The 13,547-nt window shown below is 39.6% G+C and overlaps 1 non-coding gene across 1 annotated transcript; it reads left to right on the top strand.

Annotated features, from left to right (window-relative positions):
* The first annotated feature begins 11,494 nt into the window (after positions 1-11,494).
* On the top strand, positions 11,495-11,601 carry LOC147929683 (small nucleolar RNA R71). Its single transcript, XR_015579016.1, has one exon. It is a non-coding gene; the product is annotated as a small nucleolar RNA R71 (small nucleolar RNA).
* Positions 11,602-13,547: the final 1,946 nt, after the last annotated feature.

Here is a 13,547-nt window from a genome sequence, read left to right as displayed (position 1 = left end):
AAACAGAGCAATGTTAAAACCAATCAAACAACAAACAAGCAATGATATTTAGACTAGGATTTCAATAAACAAAGAAGGCCTTGAGGAGGGATTCATGGGCTGAGCTAATCATTGTGGTTATCTAACTGGTCAACAAATCTCAAGCAAACATTGAGCTGATCTCTAGACATACTATTCTAATACATGTTTAATCACTCTCATGGCAAGAAACAATCAAACCTATGCAATTCTAGACTTGTTCTCACAAAGAAAAGAATCTACACAAGCAGGCTTTAAGCAATACATCTCAAACCAAACAAGACTCATAATCTCTTAGCAAGCCTAATGGTAAGCTCTAGATCTAGCCTTATCTATGCTCCTTAGACATTGGTGTGATGCTAAGATGCTTGAAATCAAACCCTACCCTCTCAGATATAGGATCAGCATTAAGATCATCTAGCCTAGAAGAGATCTACAACAATCAAGCTTGACCAAATCAAACAAACCACAAGATCAACCCAGCCTAACCCATCCTCAAGGTCCTAAGCAAACTACTCACAAGAACACATGGTGAAATATGTCAAAAACCCAGAAAATAATGAAACTTGCATCATTAGAAAGATGAAACAGAGATCTACAATATTGATGAAGGAAATAAACTCGAAATCTTAATACTTTGAAAGTTATGAAACAAACAAAATATAAGAATCTAGTATTTCTCTCTCAAACAAGTACAAGATCTAAAATTAAAATAAAAGTGCAAAAGGAATGATATCTAAAAAAGGTAAAAACTAGGTTTTAGACTCTCTAAAAAGTTGGATTCTTTGTGGCTGCAAGTACAAGGGCCTTATATAGGAGGTGAGGTAGAAGCCCTAAAAATACAAAAAGTCAAAGTGGTCAACGGCTCGGTCAACTCGACCAGTGCTCGGTCGAGTGGCTGGTCGAGCTGGCTTCTCTCGTGCATTCTCCACTCGGTCGAGTCCTCCTCAGCACACGGTCGAGTGGTGGTCGAGTGGTGCGGTCGAGTTGGACTCCGGACCTTGATTCTACAGCCTTGAACTCTCTTGTTTTCTCCTCAGGACAGCTTCACTTCTTCACTTCTCCTCAGCATTGCTTCTATGCTCCTTAAGCTCCAAAATCACCTGTTTATGCATGAAAAGATGCAAATGCAATGCAACTATACTCTAATGCATGATTAGTCCTAAAGCTACACAATAATGGTCTAAATGGATAGCAAAAGATGAAAAAGTTGTGAATAAACTAAGGGAAAACAAGGTAAAATATATGAACATCAAGTAACAAAGTTGTTTACTGCTTTCTCGGTTTTAGCCCGTTTCGGGAAAAATGGGTATAAGTGTTGTCTAAAACACTTCAAATTTAACCCGAACTCTTATAATTAGTCAAATGCATTGGATTGTTACATATTTTGACCCTATAAACAGTAACAAAGCTGTTTACTGCTTTGAGTCAATGTTTTCTCGGTTTTAGCATGTTTTCTCGGTTTAAGCCTGTTTTGGGATAAAATAGGTTTCAGTGTTGTCTAAACATTCCAAATTCATCCCAATCTTACAATTAGTCAAACACATTCGATTGTCACACATTCTGACCCTAGAAAAAGTAAACAATCTGTTTACTGCTTCGTATCAATGTTTTCTCGGTTTTAGCCTGTTTTGAGACAAAATGGGTGTAAGTGTTGTCTAAACACTCCAAATTCATCCCAAACTCTTAAAATTTAGTCTCGTGCATTGGATTGTTACATATTTTGACACTAATAGTAACAAACCTGATTACTGCTTCGAATCAATGTTTTCTCGGTTTTAGCATGTTTTCTCGGTTTAAGCCTGTTTTGGGATAAAACAGGTTTAAGTGTTGTCTAAACACTCCAAATTAATCCCAAAATCTTGCAATTAGTCTAATGCATTGTATTGTCACACATTATGACCCTAGAAACAGTAACAAAGCTGTTTACTGCTTCGAGTCAATGTTTTTCTCGGTTCTAACCGGTTTTGGGACAAAATGGGTGTAAGTGTTGTCTAAACACTCCAAATTCAACCCGAACCTCTTATAATTAGTCCCATGCATTGTATTGTTACATAGTATGACCCTAGAAATAGTAACAAAGCTGATAACTGCTTCGAATCAATGTTTTCTCTATTTTAGCGTGTTTTCTCGGTTTAAGCCTATTTTGGGACAAAACAGGTTTAAGTGTTGTCTAAACACTCCAAATTCATCCCAAACTCTTAAAATTAGTCAAATGCATTGGATTGTCACACATTTTTTACACTAGAAACAGTAACAAAGCTGTTTACTGCTTGGAATCAATGGTTGCTCGGTTTTACCATGTTTCAGGACAAAATGGGTATAAGTGTTGTCTAAAACACTTCAAATTCAACCCGAACTCTCATAATTAGTCAAATGCATTGGGTTGTTACATATTTTGACACTATAAAGAGTAACAAAGCTGTTTACTGCTTTCGAGTCAATGTTTTCTCCGTTTTAGCCTGTTTTCTCGGTTTAAGCATGTTTTTGGGTAAAATAGGGTTAAGTGTTATCTAAACACTCCAAATTCATCCTAAACTTCTACAATTAGTCAAATACATTGGATTTTCAAACATTCTGACCTTAGAAACAGTAACAAAGTTGTTTACTGCTTTTCTCGGTTTTAGCCTGTTTCGGGAAAAATTGGGTATAAGTCTTGTCTAAACACTCCAAATTCAACCCCGAACTCTTATAATTAGTCAAATGCATTGGATTGTCATATATTTGACCCTAGAAACAGTACCAAAGCTGTTTACTGATTAGAATCAATTTTTTCTTGGTTTTAACCTGTTTTGGGACTAAAGGGGTATAATTGTTGTCTAAAACACTTCAAATTCAACCTGAACTCTTATAATTAGTCAAATGCATTGGATTGTTACATATTTTGACCCTATAAACAGTAACAAAGCTGTTTACTGCTTCGAGTCAATGTTTTCTCGGTTTTAGCATGTTTTCTCGGTTTAAGCCTGTTTTGGGATAAAACAGGTTTAAGTGTTGTCTAAACACTCCAAATTCAACCCGAACTCTTATAATTAGTCAAATGCATTGGATTGTCACACATTTGTCCCTAGAAACAGTAACAAGGCTGTTTACTGATTAGAATCAATGTTTTCTTCGTTTTAACCTATTTTGGGACAAAATGGGTATAAGTGTTGTCTAAAACACTTCAAATTTAACCCGAACTCTTATAATTAATCAAATGCATTGGATTGTTACATATTTTGACCCTATAAACAGTAACAAAGCTGTTTACTGCTTCGATTCAATGTTTTCTCGGTTTTAGCATGTTTCTCGGTTTAAGCCTGTTTAGGGATAAAACAGGTTTAAGTGTTGTCTAAACATTCCAAATTGATCCCAAAATCTTACAATTAGTCAAACGCATTCGATTGTCACACATTCAGACCCTAGAAAAAGTAACAAATCTGTTTACTTCTTCGAATCAATGTTTTCTCGGTTTTAGCCTGTTTTGGGACAAAATGGGTGTAAGTGTTGTCTAAACACTCCAAATTCAACCCGAACTCTTATAATTAGTCCCATTCATTGGATTGTTACATATTTTGACCCTAGAAATAGTAACAAAGCTAATAACTGCTTCGTATCAATGTTTTCTCGGTTTTAGCCTGTTTTGGGACAAAATGGGTGTAAGTGTTGTCTAAACACTCCAAATTTAGTCCCGTGCATTGGATTGTTACATATTTTGACACTAGAAATAGTAACAAACCTGATTACTGCTTCGAATCAATGTTTTCTCGGTTTTGTCGGTTTTAGCATGTTTTCTCGGTTTAAGCCTGTTTTGGGATAAAACAGGTTTAAGTGTTGTCTAAACACTCCAACTTAATCCCAAAATCTTGCAATTAGTCTAATGCATTGTATTGTCACACATTCTGACCCTAGAAACAGTAACAAAGCTGTTTACTGCTTCGAATCAATGTTTTCTCGGTTTTAGCCTGTTTTGGACAAAATGGGTGTAAGTGTTGTCTAAACACTCCAAATTCAACCCGAACTCTTATAATTAGTCCCATGCATTGGATTGTTACATATTTTGACCCTAGAAATAGTAACAAAGCTGATAACTGCTTCGAATCAACGTTTTCTCTATTTTAGCGTGTTTTCTCGGTTTAAACCTATTTTGGGATAAAACGGGTTGAAGTGTTGTCTAAACACTCCAAATTCATCCCGAACTCTTACAACTATTCAAATGCATTGCACTGTCACACATTCTGACCCTAGAAATAGTAACAGAGCTATTTACTGCTTCGAATCAATGTTTTCTCGGTTTTAGCCTGTTTTAGGACAATATGGGTAAAAGTGGTGTCTAAACACTCCAAATTGACCCCAAACTCTTATAATTAGTCAAATGCATTGGATTGTTACATATTTTGACCCTAGAAAGAGTAACAAAGCTGTTTACTGCTTCGAATCAATATTTTCTCTCGGTTTAAGCCTGTTTTGGGATAAACGGGTTTAAGTGTTGTCTAAACATTCCAAATTCATCCCGAACTCTTACAATTAGTCAAATGCATTGGACTGTCACACATTCTGACCCTAGAAATAGTAACAGAGCTGTTTACTGTTTCGAATCAAGTTTTCTCGGTTTTAGCCTGTTTCGGGAAAAATGGGTATAAGTGTTGTCTAAACACTCCAAATTCAACCCGAATTCTTATAATTAGTCAAATGCATTGGATTGTCACACATTTGACCCTAGAAACAGTAACAAAGCTGTTTACTGATTAGAATCAATGTTTTCTTGGTTTTAACCTGTTTTGGGACAAAATGGGTATAAGTGTTGTCGAAAACACTTCAAATTTAACCCGAACTCTTATAATTAGTCAAATGCATTGGATTGTTACATATTTTGACCCTATAAACAGTAACAAAGCTGTTTACTGCTTCGAGTCAATGTTTTCTCGGTTTTAGCATGATTCTCGGTTTAAGCCTGTTTTGGGATAAAACAGGTTTAAGTGTTGTCTAAACATTCCAAATTCATCCCAAAATCTTACAATTAGTCAAACGCATTCGATTGTCACACATTCTGACCCTAGAAAAAGTAACAAATCTGTTTACTGCTTCGTATCAATGTTTTCTCGGTTTTAGCCTCTTTTTGGACAAAATGGGTGTAAGTGTTGTCTAAACACTCCAAATTCAACCCGAACTCTCATTATTAGTCAAATGCATTGGGTTGTTACATATTTTGACCCTATAAAGAGTAACAAATCTGTTTACTGCTTCGAGTCAATGTTTTCTCCGTTTTAGCCTGTTTTCTCGGTTTAAGCATGTTTTGGCGTAAAATAGGTTTAAGTGTGGTCTAAACACTCCAAATTTATCACAAAATCTTATAATTAGTCAAATGCATTGGATTGTCCCACATTCTGACCCTAGAAACAGTAACAAATCTCTTTACTGGTTCGAATCAATGTTTTCTCGGTTTTTGCCTGTTTTGGGACAAAATGGGTGTAAGTATTGTCTAAACACTCAAAATTCATCCCAAACTCTTATAATTAGTCCAATGCATTTGATTGTTACATATCTTGACCCTAGAAATAGTAACAAATCTGATTATTGCTTTGAATCAATGTTTTCTCCGTTTTAGCCTTTTTTCTCGGTTTAAGCATGTTTTGGGGTAAAATAGGTTTAAGTGTTGTCTAAACACTCCAAATTCATCCCAAAATCTTACAATTAGTCAAACGCATTGGATTGTCATACATTCTGACCCTAGAAAAAGTAACAAATCTGTTTACTGCTTTGTATCAATGTTTTCTCGGTTTTAGCTTGTTTTGGGACAAAATGGGTGTAAGTGTTGTCTAAACTCTCCAAATTTAGTCCCGTGCATTGGATTGTTACATATTTTGACACTAGAAATAGTAACAAACCTGATTACTGCTTCGAATCAATGTTTTCTCGGTTTTAGCATGTTTTCTCGGTTTAAGCCTGTTTTGGGATAAAACAGGTTTAAGTGTTGTCTAAACACTCCAAATTAATCCCAAAATCTTGCAATTAGTCTAATGCATTGTATTGTCACACATTCTGACCCTAGAAACAGTAACAAAGCTGTTTACTGCTTCGAATCAATGTTTTCTCGGTTTTAGCCTGTTTTGGGACAAAATGGGTGTAAGTGTTGTCTAAACACTCCAAATTCAACTCGAACTCTTATAATTAGTTGAAACTGACTTTCTTTGTGGTGTGGTGAATGAATGATGTATGGAATGATGATGTATGGAATGAATAGAAGTCAGGGTGTTTCAATTCCCCTTATGTTTAAGGAGCATAGATAAGGCTGGAATTGAAACACCCTGACTTTTATTCATTCCATACATCTTTCTTTCACCACACCACAAAGAAAGTTGGTTTCAATTTGGCGTCGTTGCCCATTTGAGTGTGTTTTGTGACATTTAGGATCATTATTAGTCTAAGATTAAGTTAGTTTAAACACTTGTGAAGTTACTGAACTCGAATCTTCCTTTGCTTGGCTGTTTTGTGTTTCAGGTACCCACTCGACCACCTACTCGACCACCACTCGACCGAGCTGTGATCGAGCACTTGATCGAGCCAGAAGCCGGACCTAAATAGCCATTACTTCCTAGTCGACTCGACCACCCACTCGAGCCTGCGCTCGACCGTGTACCTGTTCGAGTCTATAGTAGAGTTTGTTGATGCACACAAGGTCAAAAGGCAAAGACAGCCTTCAACAGCCTATTGACAACATCCACAGGCTACAAAAGGGTTTGAGACATAAGCAAGGAAGAGTAGTTCAACAACAACAAGGACAAGACATCATGGAGCAACAAGCTATCCATGAGCAGAGACCAAGGCACATTGGTGCAGGAGATGCTGGTAGAACTGCTGGTAGAACTGCTGGTAGAGTGCTGGATCCATGAAGTACTGGGGTGGGATGGGAGGGTAACCTGAATATCCTGGATAAGCAGCTGGAGGTGGGAAACCATAGGGTGATCTGGGCTGGAACTCGGCCGAGTGCATTGGAGGTGCTCGGTCGAGTGGTTGCTCAAGTGACCCGGTCGAGTACCTTGAAAATGGTTGTTCTCGGGTACTTGAGCTCCTCTTCCTCTGATTTGGCTCATACATTGAAGCCCTAGCTGGTTCCACAGGGTTCGCAACTCTAGAAAGTGCTCTAGTTGAGCTACTCCTCCTCAAAGGGCTTGATGGTGTAGGTGAAGAATTCCCACTCTTCAACTCAGCAATCTCCTTCTTTAAGCCCTTGATAGACTTAGCCATGTTGGTCACATTCTTCTTCAGCTTATCAAACCTCTTCCCATGCCATTTGTTCCATTTTTTCAAAAGAGTTAATCTCTTGGTAGCCTCCCTCACTCCTCTACTATCTCTTGGGTTGAGCTCATAATCCTCAAAGTAAAATTGCTCCTCCCCATCAGCCATTTGCACATCTCCAGCTTCATCAACTCTAGGTTGAACTATCCCATCAAACAAATGCTCCTCAGCTGGCCAAAAGTCAATGTTGGCTCCTTCTTGAATGGTGGTGAGCTCTTGGTTAGGCAAAATTAGTTGCTTTTTCCCAAGTGTGGGAAGTTCAAAGTTGAAAATGTGATTCCCTTGATGCATCTCCTTGGCTAGGATGAGAGTAGAGGTGAGGTAGCTAGAGTCAATCCATCTTGGTGAAACCCTTTCTCCTCTAAGTGGAACCTTAGCAGCTAGTAGGATTGGAGTAATGATGCCTCCAATGGTTAGTGCTCCTCTTGATCCTTTGTTCTCCAACTTGCCTACCCAACTTCTCAAGTAAATCATGTGGTCAATGAGTACCATTGCTAGGTCAGTCTCCACAGTGCTCCCAAGAATGATGGTACCATTTCTTGCTTGAAAGATGATTCCATTGAGAGCCAAATCAATCATCTTTAGCTCCCTCTCATTAATGTTCCCAGTTTCCTTCCTAACAAAGAAGGTGTTGGCAAGAGCTTTGTGGAAGTACCTTAGGACTGGGCTCCTTATCCTTGAACTCTTGGAATTGGAGGATGAATAGAATTTGTTGTCCCCAATGGTTTCCCACACAGCATAGAGCTCTTCTCTTGGAATCATCAAACTCCTATTGCTCCCAACCTCAAAACCAAACACATTGGCTATCTTCTTCATTGAAAGTTCATACCTTTTCCCCTTGATTGTGAAAGCAATGTGACCAGCTCCAAACTCAGCATCCTTCTTTCCATATGTGTGCAGCTTGACTGTAGCTAGAAACTCACAACTCTCTTCTTTGTAGCCCTCCATGCAAAGCCCCATAAACTTGGTTAGGTTGCTCTTCTCAAAGATTTACTCCACATCTTCACCAATGGCTAGCTTCTCCATGGTTTCCTTGTGTGGATATCTAGTCCCTAAGAACTCCATTCTCATGAAAGCATCATAAAGTTGCCTCTTTGATAACCCACAAGACTCAGCTTCTCCATCATCCTCTATCTCTTCTTTTTCACTTTCTTCCTCACTCTCATTCTCACTCTCCTCTTGTTCAACCTCAACTGCTGGCCTCTTCCCTTTGGCCTTGTGTCTCCTCATGAACTCATTGAGAGTTGACTCCCTTTCCTCCTCACTTTCAGTCCTCTCAGGATCTTCCTCAACTCTTTTTCTCCTTGGACACGGCATCTGGCTCGACCGGCTGCTCGAACCGCCACTCGGTCGAGTGGGGCGTCGAGTGGCTCTTCCAGCTTCTCCTCTTGATTCAAGGCTAGCATCATGACGTTCCATGGAGTTTGCAGCGGATTGTTGAGACTTCCTAGTGATCCTTGAAGACATTTTTTTTCAAAAAGAACTGAAGGGAATAGACTCAAAGCTCAAAGTTAATAGGTTAGTGACCCAAAAACTTGAAAGAACTAAGCTTGAGCAAAAGATAAGCTATGAGAGAGACTTTAAAACTTGAATTCAATTGTTTTGAGCAAATGAGAGAATGTGAGAGGTATAATCTCGTGCAAGGTCTATATAAAGAAGCTAAGGGGACAAAGAGACAAGGGTGGAGCGTCCATACCATTCAAATTTGAAATGTGAATCTTTGACCTGCTTTTTGCTGCCACTCGACCCCACACTCGACTGTACACGGTCGAGCACCTTGTCCAAATTTTGAAATTTCGAAATTTTTCTTCTTGTTCTTCCCTCCACTTGATCGTTCTAGCGATTTGAAGATCAAATGGGCCTTAATTCCTTTCTAGCTCGGTCGAGTACCTCTCGTGGGCAGGTCGAGTGGGCCTGCGAGTCTCCTTCTCCAAGTTTAAATCTCTCCTTACCCAACTACGTTTTCACCTAAAGGCCTGTCCAACACAAACATAAAAGAAAACACATCAAAACTACAAGGAAAATAAACCATATTTACAAAGGATACCTTAGGGACTTCCTCCCTAGTGAGCTTGTTTAAAGTCACTAAGCTTGACTTTGGTGTCCTTTTTAGACTTGGTTTAGATACCAAGGAGATGATGAAATCCTCCCTGGAACCTCTTGATCACTGTGAAGTTGATCCTTGATCTCCTCACCCTTAACACACAAACCATATTTCTTCTTGATTTTGAGCCTTGGTCTTGCTTTCCTTAAGGACCTCTTGTTCAGCTTAACTTGGAGATCCTCAACCATACTAGTCAACTCTTGAACTGACCTCTTAAGCTTTTCCACAGAATCATCTTGAAAGGAGAGCTTAGCCTTTGGAGTTGCTTCATCACTTAAACCTTCTTGACCTCCTTTGTCATTGATAGTAAAAGGTTGATCATCAATGGTAGGAAGGTTGGTTGGGTTATAGATGTTAAACTTCATGGCTATATCTTCAGCAATGTTCAAGGTCACAAGACCCTCTTTGACATCGATAACTGCTCCAACAGTGGCTAAGAATGGCCTTCCAAGAATGATTGGATCTTCAGGTTCCTTGTCCATCTCCAACACCACAAAATCATTGTGAACCCTTGCCTTCCCTCTCTTGACTGGGACATTCTCCAACCTTCCAACTATCTCCTTGTTTGACCCATCAGCTAGACATATATGAAGGTTGGTGGATTTGAAATCAGTTCTCCTAAGCTTTTGTGCTATGGAGTATGGCATCACACTTGTTGAAGCTCCTAAATCACAAAGGCATTGGTTGTAGTGGAGATAGCTAAGTGTGCAAGGCAGATAGAATGGTCCTGGATCCTTAAGCTTGATTGGAATGATAACTCCTCCAAGGTCCTCAAGATCTTTCTCATCTTGAGCTTCAGCCTTCTTCTTTGACAAATCAAGCAAAAAATCTTTGTAGAGAGGATATGGATCATACTGTTCCAAGGCAGGTCCTCTCTCTTCTTCTTGGTAAGCAATGGTGATCTCTTGTATGGCCAACACTTCCTCAACCACAGCTTCTTCCTTTAAAACCCTCTCTTCTTCTTGTTGCTTAGCCATCATCTCCTTTCTCTCAATGATTTCCCTAAGCTCCTTAATCTTTTGTGCCTTGAAACGTCCTGGGAATGGAAGGGGTGGCTTGTAAGCAGTAGGAATGTACTTAGCAGGCTTGACAGCTTCTGAGTCTGCAACTCGATCGACCACTCGAGCATGCACTCGGTCGAGTGGCTGTTTGAGTACCTGGTCGAGTGCAATAGCGGACTCCAGTTGCTTTGCACAAACGTCACTTGGGGCTTCAGTAACTAATGAATTCCCCCAAACTTGTACTTCACTGTCCTCAGTGACTTCCTCATCAGAGATATGAATGGCTTTTGCAGTGAACTCCCTTGGATTTTGAACAGCTTTTCCAGGGAGTTGGTTGGGTTTAGGAGCTGAAGTAGAGGCAATGTTACTCTCCATATACTTCACTCTGGAGTTGAGACCTTCAAACTTCATGTTCAGATCATTGTACTGTGATGTGAGCCTTTGATTCAATTCAGCAAATTGTTTGGCTTCCTCAATCTTGCCTTGTGTTTGCCCAATCAACAACTGTTGCATCATTGCTCTTAAGTCTTGTTCCTGGCCTTGGTTAGTCTGAAACCCTGGTGGGGGACACAATTGGGGCTGGAACACTTGGTGTTGTTGCTTGGGGATGTAGTTTTGTTGTTGTTGAGGTTGTTGAGGTGGATAGACTTGGTCTTGAGGGTTGGCCACATTGGTGCTCCTATAAGAGAGATTGTTGTTTTTGAAACCTCCTTGGTTGTAGCCTTTGAATCCTCCCTGGTTTTGCATGTAGCACAACTCAGCAAATTCAGGCTCCCCCTCTTGAACTGGAGCTTCTTCTTCACCAATGAAGTGAATGGACTTGGACTGGCTTAGGAGTATCTTGTCAAGCTTCTCATTGACCATCTTCAAATCCTTCTTATACTTGTCCTCTTGATCAGTTGAGGAGCCCCTTATGGTCCTATCATAATCCTCATTATAATTGCCATCAGATTGAGCAAGATTCTCAACTAATTCCCATCCTTCTTCCACATTCTTGTTGAGGAAGTTTTCATTAGAGGCTGTATCAAGAAGCATTCTTATCTTGGGAAGCACTCCTCTATACAAGGTGCTTAGCAGTGACTCATTGCTGAAGCCATGGTGAGGACACTGAGTCTGGAATCCTTTAAACCTCTCCCAAGCTTCACAAAAGCTCTCATTATTCCTTTGAGCAAACCCAGAAATTTCATTCCTCAACCTAGCAGTCCTTGCATTGGAGAAGAACTTGGCCAGAAAAGCTTTCTTGCATGCATCCCATGTGGTGATAGCTCCAGTAGGAAGAGTCTTCTCCCAAAGGTGAGCTTTGTCTCCAAGAGAAAATGGGAAGAGCCTTAATTTGAATTCATCTTCACTCACTCCATTGATCTTTGTGAGTCCACATATTCTGTCAAACTCATCAAGGTTATCTAGTGGATCCTCCATTGGCAACCCATGAAATTTGTTGGCTTGTATCATTGAGATCAATCCACTCTTGATCTCAAAGTTATTGTTTGCTACTGAAGGTGGCACAATTCCAGCCCTTTGGTTGTGGGTATTGGGTGCATCTCCTGCACCAATGTGCCTTGGTCTCTGCTCATGGATAGCTGGTTGCTCCATGATGTCCTGACCTTGTTGTTGTTGAACTATTCTTCCTTGCTTATGTCTCAAACCCTTTTGTAGCCTGTGGATGTTGTCAATAGGCTGTTGAAGACTGTCTTTGCCTTTTGACCTTGTGTGCATCAACAAATTCTACTACAGACTCGAACAGGTACACGGTCGAGCGCAGGCTCGAGTGGGTGGTCGAGTCGACTGGGAAGTAATGGCTAATTGGATCTGGCTTCTGGCTCGATCAAGTGCTCGATCACAGCTCGGTTGAGTGGTGGTCGAGTAGGTGGTCGAGTGGGTACCTGAAACACAAAACAGCCAAGCAAAGGAAGATTCGAGTTCAGTAACTTCACAAGTGTTTAAACGAACTTAATCTTAGACTAATAATGATTCTAAATGTCACAAAACACACTCAAATGGGCAACGGCGCCAAATTGAAACTGACTTTCTTTGTGGTGTGGTGAATGAATGATGTATGGAATGAATAGAAGTCAGGGTGTTTCAATTCCCCTTATGCAGTTGCAGTATAAGAGGTGTCAATCCTATTTGAGTGATTGTGAACAATTAAGATGTGCATATGAGTCTAAGTCAAGCCAATTGTAAAGATTGTTTGTCACTAACAATCCTATAATGAGATATGAAATGCAGAAAGTAAAACCAACTAGAACAAGATACTAAATGCAAACAGAACAGACAAATTAAAGCTATAATGAAACTAGAACAGAAGTAGACACTATGCTGATGAACTAATGCAAGACAAGTAATGAACAGAAAACTAAGTGAATGCAATGGAAATGAAACAGGAATGTAACAAGACAATCACAAATCATAAACACAAGTTCTGGGGATGAACTCGAGCAGCACTCGACCGAGTGTAGGTCGAGTACAGGGTCGAGCTAGACTAAACGTGAAAACAGAGCAACACAAGAAAAACAGAGCAATGCAAAAACGAATCAAACAACAAGCAAGCAATGATATTTAGACTAAGATTTCAATAAACAAAGAAGGCCTTGAGGAGGGATTCATGGGCTAAGCTAATCATTGTGGTTATCTAACTTGGTCAACAAATCTCAAGCAAACATTGAGCTAATCTCTAGACATACTATTCTAATACATGTTTAATCCACTCTCATGGCAAGAAACAATCAAACCTATGCATTTCTAGACTTGTTCTCACAAAGTAAAGAATCTACACAAGCAGGCATTAAGCAATACATCTCAAACCAAACAAGACTTCTAATCTCTTAGCAAGCCTAATGGTAAGCTCTAGATCTAGCCTTATCTATGCTCCTTAAACATTGGTGTGATGCTAAGATGCTTGAAATCAGACCCTACCTTCTCAGATATAGGATCAGCATTAAGAACATCTAGCCTAGAAGAGATCTACAACAATCAAGCTTGACCAAATCAAATAAACCACAAGATCAACCCAGCCTAACCCATCCTCAAGGTCCTAAGCAAACTACTCACAAGAACACATGGAGAAATATGTCAAAAACCCAGAAAATATTGAAACTTGCATCATTAGAAAGATGAAACAGAGATCTACAATATTGATGAAG

The sequence above is a fragment of the Camelina sativa genome, chromosome 13 (assembly GCF_030686135.1).
Source record: "Camelina sativa cultivar CO46 ecotype springtype chromosome 13, ASM3068613v1".
Classification (NCBI taxonomy): Eukaryota; Viridiplantae; Streptophyta; class Magnoliopsida; order Brassicales; family Brassicaceae; genus Camelina; species Camelina sativa.
This window is presented reverse-complemented; position numbering and strand designations above follow the sequence as displayed.